Here is a 19,385-nt window from a genome sequence, read left to right on the forward strand (position 1 = left end):
TAAACAGGCAGAGAGTGGTGTGGGAAAGGGGATGGAGGAAGGAAAGCAAACCACACTGAACGCAGTGCAAAGGTGTAAGCAGCTTGGAGGACTGAAAGAAATTCGGGAAAAAACAAACAACAAAAAAAGAGGAGACAAGAATGTTAGAGGATGGTCAGGGTGAAGAGGAATGGCTTCACTGACAAAAGGTAACATACAAGGGATACCTGACTTTCCTAAAGATATTCCAGGTCTAATACTCCCCCAAACTGAACTCTCGCCCCTCCACCCTAAACCTGTTCCCCAGTGTCAGGTTCCATCATCTCAATATATGGCACCAGACAGATGCTCGTGCTTGGCCAGACACCTGGGACTCACCTTTGACAACTGTCCTCACATTCAGTCCATTACCAGTGCCACTGATTCTAATTCCAAAATCTGTTCCATCCAGCAACCACATCTTCCTATTGCCACCGCCATCATTCTAGCTCACGCCACCAATGTCACACCTGATTTCCCAACAGCCTCTTCATCAGTCTCCCGGCCACGAGCCTTGACTCATTCCAATTCATTCTACACACAGGGACCTTTTTAAAGTGTCAAACATTTCAATAAATTCCCACTGCACTGAAATCTGAAGATGGGGAACATGCCTTGGGATACTCAGTGCCTAGTACATTAAAAGAATAAAAGAGGGATCAGGTCTGGGGCAAGATGATGAGTACAGGCTTGTTGGGTTTAAGCTGTCTTAGGAATATCCAAGCAGTTACCCTGCTGGCAACTGGCACTATGGGCCTGGATCCCAAATGACATTTGGCTTCACTCTTTCAAGACTAACATAAGCAGAATTACCTATGGTAAACAGGACTAAGACTATTTTAGATAATCATGAACTAAGTTAATAAAGCTTGAAGCAAACTCAGCTTCTTAGAAAAGATTAAAGTGTCTCTCTAATCTGAAATTCTGCAGTTCTGGGTCAGGTCTAGGTTAGCATTTCAAGGACAACAGAAACCACAGATTTAGCACTACATTTGTGGTAGAATCTTTACAAGGAGCAATCTGGTAGCAAACCCTATGATGTGGCCACTTCCTTCAAACTCTTCTCACAATATTTCTGCCCCTCTGTTCCCTGATGTCCTCACCAATTTTCAAATGATTTCTCTATTAGTTCATCATAAATTGCTCCTGACTCTCAGACACTACATCTGGGGTGGTGCCCGGAAGTATAATTTCTGACAACTACACCAGGCAATTTCTCAGTCTGGGGATGCCACTAAGTTTAAGCTTAGGGAACAGACACAAATGTTATCTTTCTTCCTCTCTCCTACTGACCCCTAGAGAGCTCCCTTAAGATATGGGTGCTGTAAGGATTTTCAGACAATAATTAAATGATAATTTATTGTGGGCTTCCCCACAGAACTGTGTAAAGCATTTAATAAAGTACTCTACATGACAAATAAATGCAAAGAGCTTCCAGAGAGTTTCTAATAAGTAACAATTACTTTTCCAAATGCAGACATGGGAGACAGTGATTACAATCTCCAATATCCTTTTTCCTCCTTAACTTTCCCCAATATCAGTGTTTCTTAACTACTATATACAAACCCTTCAAGTTCAATGAGATGGTGATGGCATCTATCTCTATGTCACTTTTTAAGTCAATATGTAAAATAATCATTCAAATGTCTTAACCTTTAAAAAAGAACATTTTGAGAACTGTCTACATATCCGGAGAGCACGTACGACAGTTAGTTATGTAAGATTGGTCAGGTTAGGACCTAGTCAGTTGGTGTCTTATTCAGGTGATCACAGGCAACAGCCTGGTGAATTTGATAATCCTAAGGTTTTTAACTCATCTGTGTTTAGTCATATATCATTTACTTTATATCTGAAAAGACCATAGGTTAAAGACAGAAAACATAGAAATTATTGAAATATAAGTGAATAAATTAGCACACAAGCATTAAATCCTACAACTTTAACTCATGTTGATTTTTACCAGTGTTGCATATTGCATTATCCGATCAAATCTCTTACACCTTACCAAAAAAGTCTCCAATACTTTGAAATCCAACAGAAAAAAAAGGAAATATAGAAAATAAAATCTCAAAACTGGCTTTTCATTTACAGGGAATAAGATTGCCCCCATAATCTGTTATTTACCAGAAAAGTACTTATGAATAGCAGTTTGAAAAGCTTTATTATTATATTTTGATAGAAAGCCCCAAAATAATTTTTTTAAAAATAAGACAAAATACTAGACTTTCAACCACTGAGTGATAAAATAAGGTTATTATTTATTTTTGATACCTTGTGACACAACCTTAAATTTCAGTCTGCACTTTAATTCCAAAAAGCATGTCATCCTAAAATCTGACAAGTGGCGCTTTATGTGATTAACTTAAACTAAATTAAGCAACCTTGTTATACATGCAAAATAATATATGTATAAGGTTATTCACTTTTAGCATTGTTTAAAATAGTAAAATACTGGAGGGGCGCCTGGGTGGCTCAGTCGTTAAGCGGCTGCCTTCTGCTCAGGTCATGATCCCAGAGTCCTGGGATCGCATCGGGCTCCCTGCTCGCAGGAAGACTGCTTCTCCCTCTCCCACTCCTCCAGCTTGTGTTCCCTCTCTTGCTGTCTCTCTCTGTCAAGTAAATAAAATCTTAAAAAAAAAAAAATACTGGAAACCATCTAAGTATCCATCAGTGGGGGGACAAGTTATGGTACCTCAATATGACGAAATGTCATGCAGACACAAAAAAAGAAGAATGCATACCGTCTAGTGTGCTACTGCTTGTGTAGGAAAAGGGGGGAGGGTTATAAATGTATTTGTATACGCTTAAAATAACTCAATGATACTTTAAAAAAAAAACTAACAACATTGGTTGCCTGTGGAGGAGACAAATTGTGGAAGAATGGAGCCAAGAGAAACTTCTCAAGAAGTATTCTTTTATATTTTTTTTGAAATCTGAGCCATGTGAATATATAACCTATTCTAAGAAGAAATGTTTAAAATAAATATTTTTTAAAAGTATACCACGTAAAAGGGTATTTTAAAAGAAATGAATACTTTAAAAAATGTAGTACTCAATAACTAGTTTATATATAATCACATAGATAAAGCCATTTTGTAAAATAACAATCACAGTTATGTCTGTAATCATAAAATTGCTCAGTACATGTTCTCTTGAATCACATGGAACACAGAAATCTTAGAGTTAATTCCATCTCAAACCCTTTCCATGTTCCATCAATGGGTGAAATAGCAGCTACAATGGGTTCCTTCATTTTCTCAGGGCTACAAGGAAAAAGAAGTACAAATACGAGCTTCTTGACAAATCCCTGTGACAAGTGACTGAGAACAAAATTTTTGAAAATATTCATTTTTTCTCATCACACTATACATCACTTATTAAATGGAAAAGTCAAAATGTCTTTCATTTATAATGTTACACTAAATCAAACATTAAATATAAACTTTATAACACAATACTTAATGATAGAATATCCATTTAAGATCAATTTTATCTTAATCACATTATCTTTTACAGAGCCCAAATGACAAAATGCTTCTTAAAACTTAATTCAGGGGCGCCTGGGTAGCGCAGTCGTTAAAGCGTCTGCCTTCGGCTCAGGGCGTGATCCCGGCGTTCCGGGATCGAGTCCCACATCGGGCTCCTCCGCTGGGAGCCTGCTTCTTCCTCTCTCACTCGCCTGCTGTGTTCCCTCTCTCGCTGGCTGTCTCTCTGTCACATAAATAAATAAAATCTTAAAAAAAAAAAAAAACTTAATTCAAAAGGAGGTTCTTGAGAAATAGGGTCTCAGGTCAAAAAAAGGTGAGAACAAAGCAAGAGGTCTACAGTACACCAACGACCAACTGACACCCAGAGCTGTTGGGGAACAAAAATCATAAATCTAAAGATATAAAACAAAATGAACACAGAAAGTTGGCTTTTTTATTCACCATCCAACTTCAAAAGGGTATTCTTGTTATTCATCTCTCACTGACTTCACAGCCAATTAACTTTGACAGTGCTTCCAAAGGTTCACATTTCTTGAGCTGCTCCTCCTATCCTAACCTTCTAACTCTTGGCAAATACCTCACTTTTCATCTTTACTAGAAGAAATGGAAGGGGACACCTGGGTGGCTCAGTCAGTTGAGCGTTTGACTCTTGATTTTGGCTCAGGCCATGATCTCAGGGTTGTGAGATCGAGCCGCTGGTCAGGCTCCACGCTCAGCGGGGTGTCTGCTTGGGATTCTCTCTCTCCCTTTCCCTCTGCCCCTCACCCCGCCCACTCACAGACAGGTGTATGCTCACTCTCTCTCAAATTAATAAAGTAATCTGAAAGAAAGAAAGAAAGAAAGAAAGAAAGAAAGAAAGAAAGAAAGAAAGGAGAGAGAGATGGAAGGAATTCTTTCCCCGCCACACCAGAGTGTCCATCTTTTTGCGTACCCTTTCACCTTTCTCTCCTGCCGCAGAAGGCAGGGTAACTCCTGCCACGCCTTGGAGCATCTCTCAACCTCCATCAAGGTCTCACTTGGGCCATCATCGTACCACTTCACATTTCAACTGCTCCTTTTTCTTTGGCCCCTTTTTTTGTGCCTTCGAAACAGCAAAGACCTTGTGTTATTTCTCTTGATCCTGTTCCATTCTCTAACTATTGTCCTATTTCTCTCCTCTTTCTAGTCAAGCTGGCCAAATACATAATCCACACCCATTACCTCCTCCTTCTTCCCTCAGAAAAGGTATACTTCAGTTTAAAATCCTCTATTAAAATAGCCTTATCAAAGTTCCCCCAATGTCTTCCTAATCACTGAATCAAAAGTGAAAGGGACCTTCAAGCTTATCTACTCCATTTACCTTATTATATGGGTAAGGTAGCTGAGAATCATGAAAGATTAATTTGACCAACATTATACAGCAAATCAGTTGGGCTGACATCTTGACGACCTTCCACCCAGAAGAACACACATTCTTTGTTAAAAAACAAATGAACAAAAAACACTAACTAAAAAAAAGCAAGATGAATCTTCCTCAAGATTATTTTAGGTATCTCCACAAAAGAAAAAGAACCATAAAATGAAGGTCAATACAAATACAGCAAGAGATAATCCAAAGTCCACTGCCGCGAGCTTTAGAATATGGCCTTGCACTTCATGAATTCCTAAGCATCTAAACCAAATAATAAAGTTTCACTGTGGAAACTTTTGGAAAAAAAGCCAATTCCTCTTCCTTTTCTCTACTCCTCCCTCTGCCACGAACTTGCCTGCAGTACACAATCTAAATCTGGGTGCTGAAAGAGCCTGCATAGAGACTGAACAAGCAGTCAGAGAAGGAGACAGAGAAACAGGGAAATAAGAAGTAACGGGTTTCCAGAAGGTGGAAGTGGCCGGTCGACAGCGCCAAATGCTAATAGTCCACATTCTTCCCCCTACAGACCTCTTTTTGCGCAATCTTAGTCACCCTAAAGAAGTCTGAAGTTTTACTGAATTAGGGCTTAACCTCTTTGACAAATAAACATGTCCAGCTGAGCATGAAGGGTATAGATTCCTTAATCTACTTATAATCTACTTGTGTTCAGTCTCCCAGACTGTACCTTCTAGAGGCCGACCTAGTCTTAGAGTAAAATATTTGAAATTCTATTACCCAAGCCTTCTCCCCATCCAACACCTCCTTCCATAATACTCTTTGAAACAACCATACAACTACCAAAAAAATTATAATATACATATTATATATATATATAATAGACAGAAAAAAATTATTTTGCTTATACTCTTAGCCTCTCCAGGTATTTCCATTCCAAATAACTAGGAGGCTTCACAGACTTTTTTGCCTCACTTTTTACTGTTTTATCACAGTATTTTCAGCTACCCCAAAAACTGAGGAAGGCGAGGTACTACAAGAGACATCTACCTAGGAATATATAATACCTAGATTTCAAACTAAACCATTCAAAAAGTAAAATAAGATGTAAGGAAACATGAAGCCACTATTTTGTCATGATTTTGAATACTACTTTAATAAAATTAATCAGCAGAATCAGGAAAGGAAGGAGAAGAGTGATGGGCAAACCAGGGGGAAAGATAAGATGGAGGGATGAGAGATGAAGGGCAAATAGAAGAGGCTATGAAGAGAAGAGTCATCCCATAGGCCGCCCTCTGGGGCTCTGTGAGGCATCCACTTGTTCTCCTTTTCTTCAGACTCCTATTTCAGAGCCAGCTAGACTTAGAGCCACAGGAACCTACATGGTACACAAAGTATACTCAAGAATAGAGAGGGCTTCCTATGGCATGAGGTCACAGAGATTCAACTGAGATTCCCCAGCAGCCTTGTTCAAAGGGAATAAAAAAGAATACAACAGGGAAGGCAAGAAAGATGGAAGCCATTCCTAGGTTAGCAAACACCAACTCACTTCTGTTAATAATTCAATACTCAAGCATAGCAGCCTAAAACAGGCCATCTGGTTACCTTAAAAATAATTTTAAACTCAAGAAATTGTAGTAGTCAAGAGTGAACTAAGAAGTCGTTCAATCCAACCTCCCTTCTTAGAGTTTACTGACATAAAGATACTTGGATAAAAATCATTGCAGGGGCGCCTGGGTGGCACAGCGGTTAAGCCTCTGCCTTTGGCTCAGGGTGTGATCCCGGCGTTATGGGATGGAGCCCCACATCAGGCTCCTCCACTATGAGCCTGCTTCTTCCTCTCCCATTCCCCCTGCTTGTGTTCCCTCTCTTGCTGGCTGTCTCTCTCTCTCTGTCAAATAAATAAATAAAATCTTTAAAAAAAAAATCATTGCAAGGTCTACTTCTAGTATGGAAGAATAACCTCCTAATGAATGAAAATTCCCACAAATAACAACTAAAACTCTGGACAACATATAAAAAACAACTACCTGAGGGCTCTGGCAAGTGAACAAAAGCCAACATGTTTGGAAGGGAAGTCTAAACTTGGAAGAAGTGACCAGCATGGGGTGAGTTACAATCCTGAGCTCTGCCCTGAGAACAGCCACAATCATGGTGATGGTACTACACAGATAAACTCCTATTTTTAAAAACCCATCCTTGGGGCACCTGGGTGGCTCAGTCAGTTAGGCATCGGACTTGACCTTAGCTCAGGTGTAGCTTGATCTCACGGTCATGAGTTCAAGCCCCACATTAGGCTCCATGCTAGGCGTGGTGGAAAAAATTTAAAAAAAAAAATCATACTCTTCATGACCAGAAGAACCTGGGAAAGTACCTCAGGGAACCAGAGCCACCAGAGCCAGAGAAGGTGAACATCAAATTCCATGTAAAAACTCTGCCCCAGCCTCTGTCAGACACTTACAGTATCTGCACACGGGGCAGACCAAAATTAATCGAAACTGTATACGAGCCACCACTCACTATGGCCACAGCATGTGGAAGCTAAAACTCCAACAGAAAAATTTGCCATCTTTTTGGCAAAAGAAATCAGAGCCCAAAACAACAAAGGCTACCAGGGAATGAGAGAGAAACCCTGCAAAAATGAGAAGCAGAGAAGCCAGTTTTGTATAAATCCTGCACAAGTCTCTGGCTGCCCCTGAACCACAACGTGCAGGGCAGACCTGAGACCGCCTGAAATAAGATCCGAGCCACCACCACCACAGACCTGACAGTCTGCACCTTGAGTCTAACCACCTTCAAAACCTGCTTACATACTTCAGAGCAAGATAACAGAGTTTATACAACGTAACATTCAAATGCCAGAAATATAATCTAAAATTTATTCACATAAAAAGGCTAAGAGAATTTGATCCATTCTCAAAGGAAAAGACAATCAACAGATGTTAATCTCAATATAAAGCAGTTCCTAGAATTATCAGACAAGGATTTTAAACTAGCTATATTAACTATGCTCAACAAAGAACATATACTTGTAATGAATGAAAATACAGGAAATCTCAGTTTGAAAAAAATAGAAAAAACAAAAACAAAAACCAGAGGCACCTGGGTGCCTCAGTCGGTTAGCATCCGACTCTTGGTTTCAGCTCAGGTCATGAGCTGAGGGTTGTAAGATCCAGCCCTGAGAAGGGCTCCATGCTGGGTGTGGAGCCTGCTTGAGATTCTCTCTCCCTCTCCCTCTGCCCCTTCCCCTTCCTCTCTAAATAATAATAATAATTTTAAAAATAGAAAAAAATAAACATTTTAGTACTGGAAAAATCTGAAATTTAAAAACTCATTTAGGTAAACCTAAACGCAGAGAAGCGGGGGAGAAGAGAAAAAACGTCAATGAACCTCAGGCTAGAGTAATATAAATCATCCAAAGTGAAGAGAGAAATTAAAGATTTAATAAACATGAATAGAATCTAAGGGATGTGTGTGCCAATTTCAAAGTGTTAGCATACAGTAGTTGTATTTCAAAAAAGGAAAGAGAAAACAAATGGAGCAAAGAAAAATAGCGACGATAAGTAACCACAAAGCCCCCAAATCTGGTGAATGACACAAATTGACAGATTTAAGGAATTCCGCGAAACCCAAACAGGATAACTTCAAAGAAAACTACACCTAAGAAATGTCATAGCCAAAATGTTTGTTAAACCTAGAGAAAATAGTAAATGCAGTCAGAGAAAAAATAAACATCACATACACAGGAGTGATTCCGATGACTGCAGACTCCTTATCCAAAACCACAGAAGCTAGTTGAATAAGACCTTTAAAGTAACAAAAGAAAAAAAAAACTGCCTGCCTAGAAATACAACATTCAGCAAAAATACCCTTATAGAATGAAAGAGAAACAAAGACATCAGATAAAGAAACATAAGAAAATTTGTCATGAGTAGACCTAAACAATAAAAATTGCTAAAGAAAGTTCTTCAGACTGAAGGGAAATAATGCCAGAGGAAAGTGTGAATCTTCATGAATGAACGAACAGCATCATAAATAGTTACTACCTAAGTAAATATAAAATATCTTTCTCTTAATTTAAAATAAATGACCATTTAAAACATCAACTGCCTTTGGGGTTTACAATATATGTGGATGTTAAGACACAGGACAATAATTACATAAAGAATAGTGGAAGTTATAATAAATGTATTTCTATGTTTGTAGAGTTTGTATTGGTACAATGTTAAATATAAAGTATACCATGACAAGTTAAGGAGGCATATTATAGTCTCTAGAGCAATCACCAAAAAATAGTAATAATATAAGGTAACAAATTACAAGTCAACAGATAATTAACAGAACATATTAAAAATCAAGACCCATCTATATGCTACCTATGTGTGTTAAATATAAAGACACAGATTGAAAAAAATGAATGGGAAAAGATATCCCATACAAATGATAAGTATAAGAAGTCTGAAGGAGTTATATTAATATCATATAAACAGACTTAAAGAGTATACCCAAAGATAAAGAGGGATAATTCATAATGATGAAAGAGTTAATTCATCAGAAAGTCATAATAGTCATGAATGTGTATGAGCCCAATCATAGACCTTCAAAGCACATGAACCAAAAATTGACAGAACCAAAGAAAAACAATTAATTCCACAATCATACAAGATTTTAAGATCCACTCTGAGCAACTAATAGAAACACTGGACAAAAAATTAATAATGAAATAAAGAGGATCAGAACAACACTCTCAACCACCTTGACCTCTAATACCTGCAGAATACACATTATTTTTAAGAGCACATGGTACATTCACCCAGAGAACATGTGTTTTCCAATGAGTTCCAATCAATTTTGAAAGAATGACAACGAACTATGTTCTCTGATCAAAAAGGAATTAAATTGGAAATCAATAACAAAAATATATCTAAGAAAACTCCCAAGTGATTGGAAATTAAATAAGACATTTTTAAAAATCCTATTGGATCAAAGACGAAATCACAATGGAAATGAGAAAACACTTTGAACTAAATTCAAATGAAAAAGACAACATATAAAAATATGTGGGATGCAGGAAAACCAGTGTTTAAAGGGAAAAGTATAGCTGTACATGATTATGGGGGGGGGGAGGTCTGAAATCAATGACTTAAGTTTCTACCAAAAGAAGCTAGAAAAAGAAGATCAAGACAATTAAATAGAAGGAAAGAAATAAAGATAAGAGATAATTCAATAGGGGAAAAGAACATCTTTTAAACAAAAAGTATTGGAACAACTGGATATTTGCATTTTGAAAAGATGAACATCTACCCTTACCTCACAATATATAAAAAACTTAATTCAGAATGGATCACAGACCTAAATGTAAAAGCTAAAACTATAAATCTTTTAGATGAAAACTGCAATTTCTGGATAGGCTTTTCTTAGAACACAAAAGCACAGAGCATAAAAGAAAAAATTATAGGGGACTTTTCTAAATTAAAAACATCTGATCTTCAAAAGACACCATTAATAAATTGAAAAGGCAACCCACAGAATGGCAGAAATTATTCACAATACATACCTGACAATGTAATGGTATCCAGAAAATAAAAATAAGTCTTACAACTCAATAAGAAGACAACCCATTTTTGTAAATGGGCAGTAGAGTTTGAACAAACACTTCATTGAATTACATGAAAAAGCACTAAGCACATGAAGAGATGCTCGCCATCACCAGACATAAAGGAATTACAAACTAAACCGCAAGAACTCACTTACACACCCAGTAGAATGACTCAAATTTAAACAGATTGGCCATACCAAGTCTTGGTAGTAATGTGAAACAACTAAAACTCTTACACACTGATAATGGGGGTAAAAATGGGGTGCAATTACTTTGGAAAACAGTTTGACAATTTCTTTAAAAATTCAACACCAACCGTTCCACTCATAATTATTCACCAAAAAAATTCAATGTGTTCACACAAAAACTCATACAACAGTAGTCCCCAAACTGGAAATAACTCAAATTCTCCTTAACAGGAGAAGGGAAAAACAAGTTATAGCACATCCATACTGTAGGGTTCTACTTGGCAATAAAAATCAACAAACTACTGATACAAGCAGTATCTCAAAATCATTATGCTGAGTGAAAGAATCCAGACACAAAAGAGAACATATTGAGGGATTCCATTTACAAAAGTTCTATAAAATGCAAACTAACACACAGTAGCAGCAAGTAGATCAGTGGTTACCTGCACCTGGGGCCAGAGGGCGGGAAGGAGGCAAAATGAGACAGGTAATCTTTAGGTGACAGCAGCAATGTTCTGCACATTGATTGACCTGGTGGACTCGTGGATATGTTACAACTGTCATCAAACTATATACTTTAAGTGGATGCAGATTTTTGTACTTAAACTGCACCTTATCAAAATGGATTTTTTAAAAATTACCAAAGCCCACTGGAGGGCACTTTTTTCTGTGGTCTGATGATGGATTCATCATAGGCGACGCCACCATCTTACCACCTTCCACAATATCATGATGTCGGCAAAAGCTGTTATTACACCAACCAAGCTAAAAAAACAAATCATGTTTTATTTCCATACAAAAACTACCCTAAATAAGTGAAACATTAATTTTGAAAAACAAAATTTTTTAAAATTTTGAATTTGCCTGGTGTCAGGGGAGGGGAGGAGAGTGAGTGGGAAGCTATGTTTAAGCAGGGCTAACTTACAAAATATGCTTTTACTGGAAGGAAGTCTAGGGGAGGAGGAGAGACAAGAGAGGGTAGTGGTACGGCCCCCCACTCCAGGACGGTGGGAGAAGATCCATTATCAGGAAGTGTAAGACACAACTTAATTACAATCTCTGTAAAGAGCCTTGAGGCCAAGAGATTGTCAGAGATTCTTGGAGACCTCTGAGAAATACGGAGAAACTGGCAAACTATCAGCAGTTAGTCTCTTGAGGAAAATTCAAGAAAAGGGAAACTGCAGAAGTCTGCCATTCTTAATTAATACTAACATGTCTCAAACCTTTATGAAATTCCCAAATAAGTACTACATTATGATTTTACATGCTTTATTCAATGTATTTATAATTTATATCTTCCCCCAAAAGGTGGACTGATTTAGTCTGCGCTCAGATGAGTATGATTTAAGTGAAATTGAAGTTTCTTCTTTTACCATGTTATCTAGATTTCTAAGGTCTGGCCTGGTCACCAACACCAGAGCTAGCAAACAGACACAAATAGCTAGATTTTAATTCCAATACAATCACCTTTCAATAATTCACATTTATCAATATATTTATGAAACCACCACAAATTTGATATTTTTCTTTTTACATTTCCCCCATTCTGAAAAGAAAATACCCTCTTTACAAGTCTTTACCTTTTGGGGTAGAGGTCTTTGCAAAAGCAATTATGCCAAGCTTTTAAAAGATTCACTGAGAATATGTCTCTCTTCTTGGACTTAAAATTAATTTATCAACATTTATGAAGAATTTCACATGACCTTGAAATAGCACAACAGCCTCTTAAGTAAATTCCCTGTCTCCCTCCTGGTCCACTTACAATCTACCCTCCTCCTGCTACTAAAGTCAAATTACTTAAAAGAGCCAAGGTGAGCAAGTTATTTCCCTTTAAAACCCTTAGAGGTCTTCCCACTGCTCACCAGATAAAGTCCAGATCTCTGGTGCTTACTTATCCTTCTGGCACCATCTCTAGCCTCTTCAGCCCTTGAACCCAAGCCTCTAGTCGTGCAGAACTATGTATAGCTCCCGGACTATTTTATGCTTCTGTAACTCTGCTTCTGCCTGTCTACTCTTTTTGCCCACAAAGGCTAGCTCTCACAAACCCTCTCCCTTCCACATTACCCCCTTGCTTCCTGAACTCATCCCCAAAGATGAAGCTTCTAGATTCGCTTCTCCTGCAAATTTGATCATTCTTCCTTTGGTATGGACTTACAGATCATTTTCTGCTTTCCCTTCTGTGACTCTGGAATAAAGGTTGTTCTCCCAACATATTCATTTATATAAAATGTGATTCCCCATACAACTCACATTCCAATGACAGGTGATACATATATACAAACCTCCTCACTTATCTGGATTTTGCTTTTTTATGTTCTTGGATCATTGTTGATCTCTTTAACTTAACTATCATACCGGAGAGAAATAGCGTATTCTACTAGGGACAGGGTGGCCATAAAACACTTAGTTCTTAAACAATTTGCCTAATGAATTTTGTAAATTAAAAATACAAGACTGTACTCATTCTTTTGTCAATGTTTACTAAACATCTACTATGTGCCAGGCACTGTGCTAGATTCTAGAGACACAACACAGTACAAAATAAATTCTAGACAATTTATAGAAACAAAGAACTTTATAACTAACAGGTACGTTAGAGAATCACTGAATCTAGTCCACCCACTTTATGGTAGAGGAAGTGCCTTGCCCAAATTAATCCAGCTAGTTAGTCACAAAAGCAATATACAAGAGACTTCTCATCTAATATCTCTTTCTTATCTTTTTCCACCAGTTTGAAGGAATTTTGAGTAAGAAGACAGATTAAACACTATTTTGGGTTAAGATATTATATAAATCTCAATATTTTAAAATAATATTAATCTATATGTGAAAAGAGGCTTGAAAGCAGTGACATAAAACAAATCTAAACGGAATGAAATAGCAGAGACCCAGAAGTGGGAGCTGAGATTCATCTAAGTCAGCAGATGACATCTATTTGCACTCGTTAGCACTGCCTGGCATGTGCTACACCACCCCCTCGGGTAATTTACATTTTTTTAAAGCATGTATTTCTAAATTTAGGAAGTTAGGATAATCAGGGTGGAAAAGCCCATCTGTTTGACGTTCACTCCAGCTGCTGCAGATTCTGAAATGAAATTTGAGTATTTTCTTGTCTGTTTCATCTTATCCAGTCTGGAATCTGAGGACAGTATAGTAGCATAAAAGTAGCTCAGGGCAGGGGATCAATATGTATTTTTTTTTTGGTAGACACAACACCCCCATTGTGTTTAACTAACCCTACCACAATTACACAAGCACACCCACTATTTATACACATCTGTGTACACTTATGGTATGTATACACTTCCTTGTTTAATATTTTGTTGGGCTGGTGGGGTGGCAGAGACAGAAAGACCCTAGGAAGAGATCATGTTTGACCCTATTGGGGTTGAAGTTAATTTGTACAAGCCAGAAAAAAAGTAACTGAAATATTGCTTGACTCTATTACTACCCTTATGTTATTAGAAAGAGCTTTAACCTGGATCCTGGTCCAAATTTTGCCACTTAAAATTTGTGTAGTTTTGAAAAGATGACTTTACTTCCCTGGCTTTCTCATTTTATAACATGAAAGAAGAGAGGCAGGAGGGCAAAGAAGAGAGAGTTAAGTGAAGAAGAGAAGCCAGGAGACTGAAGGTGCTTTCCAGATCATAATTCTAGGACTTTATGACAGCTGCATGAAGTTTCAAAGAGAAGCCTCTGCTAAGTAGAAGAAGCTTTCCCTTTCTGGTTTGAAATCATCAACTTTAAACCCAGAAGCAAATCAATAAACATTAATTTTTTTTTTAAGATTTTATTTATTTATTCGACAGGATAGAGACAGCCAGCGAGAGAGGGAACACAAGCAGGGGGAGTGGGAGAGGAAGAAGCAGGCTCCCAGCAGAAGAGCCTGATGTGGGGCTCGATCCCATAACGCCGGGATCACGGCGAAGGCAGACGCTTAACCGCTGTGCCACCCAGGCGCCCCAATAAACATTAATTTACATGCCTTTTTATTTATCTTTAAGGTATATGAATCATATATATTGGAAGCTAAATAAATATTTAGTATATACTAAAGCAACTTAGAAGTATTTTTAAAATAAACACAGTTCAAACAATTCTACATTTCTAAAGTACAAAAATACCTTAAAAGAAAAAGAGAAGCAAACAATACCTAGGATGATGTTTATTACTGGTGATAAACATTAAATGCAACTGTTAATAAAGCCCCAAAAAGAGACGTGTAAAAGCTCATCTAGAGAAATAAACATTTCCTGTGTCCATAAACCTTCCCTGAATACCTTCACCGTGTAAGGGACTCGGATAAGCAATCGGGGATCAAGAGAAACCAATCCTACAGGTCACGGGAGTCGGTTCCGATTCCTTACGTAAGACCTACCTGGCCCAACACAACTCACAAAGTGTGAGTGTTTCAGAGCCACAGACCCACACAGGCAGCAACCACCACGACCCTGTGACTTCACTTAGCAAACTGTCACACACCTGGACAACACACCAAAAATCATAAGGCTGTAAAAGCTTTAAAAAGCTTGTTTACCATGACTGCAGGAGACTTAGGTTCTTAATAGAATTTCTCCCTGCCAGTTACATTATTCTCAGCCTACTAGTATCCTAGAGGTGAACCAAGATTTTAAGAAGCGGGCACCTGAGAAACCTGCTCGGTCGTCTCGTACCGCCTTCGCTGCTGTGAGGCTGCTCTTGCCTCTGCTCTGGCCCAGTGCCTACAGCAGCGCCTACCACAAGACAGGCCCTCGAGAAGTGTGGAGGGAATAAATAACAAATGCTGTTAAAGGTAGTTTGGCCATATCAAGGGCTGAGGGGAAGGAAGAGACAGACGTTTGCTACACACCAGGCGTTAGGGCCCTTTCTTCGTGTGATCTAACCACTCCGTGGAGAAGAGTGCAGGCCTCCCTTTCCAGACTAAGGAAAAGAGTCAAAGTTTAAACAACACTCTGGCCAAAGAAGAGAAGAAAGTATGGGACCATGCAGTCTACCTGGGTGAGCTGGGGTCTACCTGGGTGGGCAGAAAGGCTGGGCCGGGAAGGTTAGCGACAAGCTGAGCAGCAGCAGGGAAAAGAGCAGGCACAAACATAGAGGTGTATGTGCCTGGACCAGAGCCAGGCGGGAGGCACAAAGGGTGTCCCGCGGGGCTGCAGGAATCCCACAAGGAGGACAGGAGGTGCAGGGACTCTCAGGAGTGAGGGTGTATGGGCCCTCGGGCTGGAGAAAGTGATATGGGTCATGTGTTCAAAGCTTCTCAAAGGAACAACTGCCTAGAAATATGTCAGTACAACCAAATACTGGCATGTACGTTAGTAACAAAGATGATGGTCATTTATGGTAATTTATTAGTCAAGCTGTCATTCCTAATCCTTTTTTAAAATCATCTTCAGAAATCTAAAGGGAAAAGCCAATTTTCAGCAGAAGGAAGAGAACACTGCGAATATAGAATTATTGACTATGCAGGAAAACATTTAGAACGCTGAAGCACATAGTTCAATGTGTACAGATTACATGCATAATAGAGCTTCAAATGAGTTACCATAGCTACAAAAAGATAATTAATTTTGAGGAAACAAAAGAAAAGAGATATCATTAGGGGCTGTTTCAAAGAGCTGAAATAATAAACGTGGCATCCAAATTTAACTCACATTACTTCCCAACAGGAGTTAGCAATGCTCCTTTCCATGTGGCCACTTCTGCTGCAGGTCCCCACCCCCCTCCCCAGTTCGCTGTGCCAGTCCAAATCCTATCCAGATGCTGGGAGACTCTGTGACTTACCACCTATTCAATAAAGTCTTTCTCAACTCCAGGTGCCCTTGTAAGCCCGAACCAGACAATCCTCACGCTATGTATGAAACAAACACAGACTGGGCACTGGCTGTGTCCCAGGCACAGCCCGAAGGATGAGGAAGGAAGAGAGGGATTGAACACACAGGTGAGTGCGTAGGTCACAGTAAACAGGGATGGGCTAAAGTCTGAACAATGTTCTATGGAGACGGGGGAGGAAGAAGCCAACTTAGAGGGAGACCACATGGGAAGTGACATTCAACCTGCACTCAGAAGCAAGAGCATTATTTTCCCGGCCCATAAAAAAAGAGGACGAAGAGGGATATCAAGTTGAAACGACAGAATTTTCTTGTTCCCTTTTTTTCCTGAAGTAGGAAGAAGGTAGATTTGAGAAACCAAAAGGCATGAGCTGTGACTTTATTTAACCTTTCTGAACATCAGTTTTCTTGTTTATAAAATGGGAACAATGCAAGGGTGTCGTGAAGATTAATCATATAATGTATATTGAAGGACTAGTACCTAGGACATATTTTATTTTATTTTATTTTATTTTATTTTATTTTATTTTATTTTATTTATTTTATTTTAAAGATTGATTGATTGATTTCAGAGAGACAGAGGTTGGGGGGGGACAGAGAGAGAATCTTAAGTAGACTCCAGGCTGAGTGTACAGCCCAACATGGGGCTCGATCCCATGACCCTGAGATCACAACCTGAGCTGAAACCAAGAGTTAGACACTTAACTGACTGCACCACAAAGATGCCTCCCCTAGAAAGTATTTTAGGTAGGAAGCAGTCAAAAAATGCTTCCTCTCTTCCCTCCTCAAAAACCGTAAACTGACATGATAGAGATTTATACTTCTTTCCTGTCACCCGCACAGTCTAACAGAACTTTCAAGCATGATTTCTTGTTAACATGGTAATTTTTCAATCATTCCCATTTGAATTGACAACTTATAAATCTTCTATCATGCCTACTTATTTGATATAAATAAAAATAAAACTTTAAACTCCTACATCCAGTGCTGTATTACCCAATAGAGACAAATACTTAAAGCACGAGCAAGACAGGAACAGGGTGGTGGGAGGAAAAGAGAGAAAGGGGAAACATTTTTAAGGCTGATTGATATTTGATATTTCAGAACAAGGACAAAAGTAGTCCCCCTGAAGGAAAGAACACAACTGTGCAGGACTTGCTTACTCTTTATAGTCTAGTGTCCCATTCTGAGTTTCACAGGAGGGGGCACCATGATCTTTTCATGCTTAGGGTTCCAAAGATCTCTACAAGCCCTGCTCACAGCTCATATAAATGTTCCCCAACCTCTTCTCCAGTTAGGCCTTAGAGTGGAGACAAAACCACCACAAAGTCAAACGGAGCTTAAAAGAAAAAACAGCATCCACTTACTGACTGCCTGAGCCTGGCACAGTATTAGGCACTTTACATATTGTCTGAATCTTCCAGGCACTTAACTCCAGGTACTGAAATTCATTCTACTCTCCAACTGTACAATTTCCTCACTTGGAAATAGGGATAACAGTCATCTATCTCACAGACTTGTCTTAGAATTGATGAATACATATACGTAAAATGCCCAGGAAATGCATGGCACACGGTGGGTACCCAATAATGGCAGCTACAATTTTCATGGAAATTTCCAGCCAGACTGGAAACTGATGACACTCTGAAATCAGAAGAAATGCATGTGACTTACAGAGGGATCCAGAAGTGGTGGCAACAGCAAAACTGAAGCCCATCAGGGCTGGCACTGGGGGCAGGATGACTTGGCTCGCCACCCTCTGGCACATGTGCCCAGAGCCTATTCAACTCCAGTGTTCCAAGCTGTTTAACCACATTCAGTTCACTGTGGGCACCTCAGTATTGAAATGCCTGCCAAAATCCAAGTATTTAAAAAAAAGCACTCTAAGTGATCACGCAAATAAAGAGGCTTTTCTTAAAAGAAAAGATCATTTATCGAGATTCAATAAACCACTGTAGTATGGTTCTTGCAACTGCTTACACATTTGCTGCCATGTTGGTACATCAGCTTAAGTTGAAAACTAGGACAGAGCTCAAGATTGGCACATCTGGCCAGACGAGGACCCTAGATTCTGCAGAACTGGCCATGCATCTAAACCAAACGTTATCAAGAGGACGGCAGTAAGTAAATTTACATTTCTTCGTTGATAAATGAGCATATGCATAAAAGCATGGTCTATTTTCTTTCAAACGGATAGGGTCTTCTTACTACTTCTTACCTCAACAACCCACCCCAAAACTAGATGGGTGACAGGGGTCAGGGCATAACTAAATTCAGTCCAATCTGGTAATCTTAAGACTGATGCAATAATCTGAACAGCCTTTTTAAGTAATCTTATAGATGTCTCTTTTGGATGGCTCAGATACATTTTAGATTTCTTCCCCCATGTCCTACTTTTCTTCCAGATGGTATCTGACTGCCTGAAGGAGAGAATCCTTAAACTATCCCAAGGCAGAGAAGAGGAGAGGTGGCCTCACATCTACACAAAGTTGCCTGGGTCTTTACCAGATTCAGCTCTAGAGTATCTAGACTGAGTACTCCCTCAGTGGTAAGTCACAACTGGTCCTGTGGGGGGTAGTTGTAGTGGTGGTGCTGAATGGGGAAGAGGGGCGAGTATGTGCCAGTTCCCATCTTTACACAATGGCCCCGGCCTTTTGTCTCTGATCTTGAAATTCGTGTACAACACATAGACTTGTTCCTTCTAACCTCAGACCTCTATAGGTCCCCTCAGCAGAGGACATATACACTACTAGTCTCTTACACACTTCACGTCAGGCCCTGAGGAACCAAAAGCACTGCCTCGGACTCCACCTGCTTCTGCCACTGCATCCATGTCATCACTCCAGCACACGTTCGGAGTGGCCGGCTAAGAACCTGCAGACCCCAAGAACCAGACGACCCAGGGAAATGGAATGGATT

This window comes from Ursus maritimus, unplaced genomic scaffold (assembly GCF_017311325.1).
Source record: "Ursus maritimus isolate PB19 unplaced genomic scaffold, ASM1731132v1 scaffold_4, whole genome shotgun sequence".
NCBI lineage: Eukaryota > Metazoa > Chordata > Mammalia > Carnivora > Ursidae > Ursus > Ursus maritimus.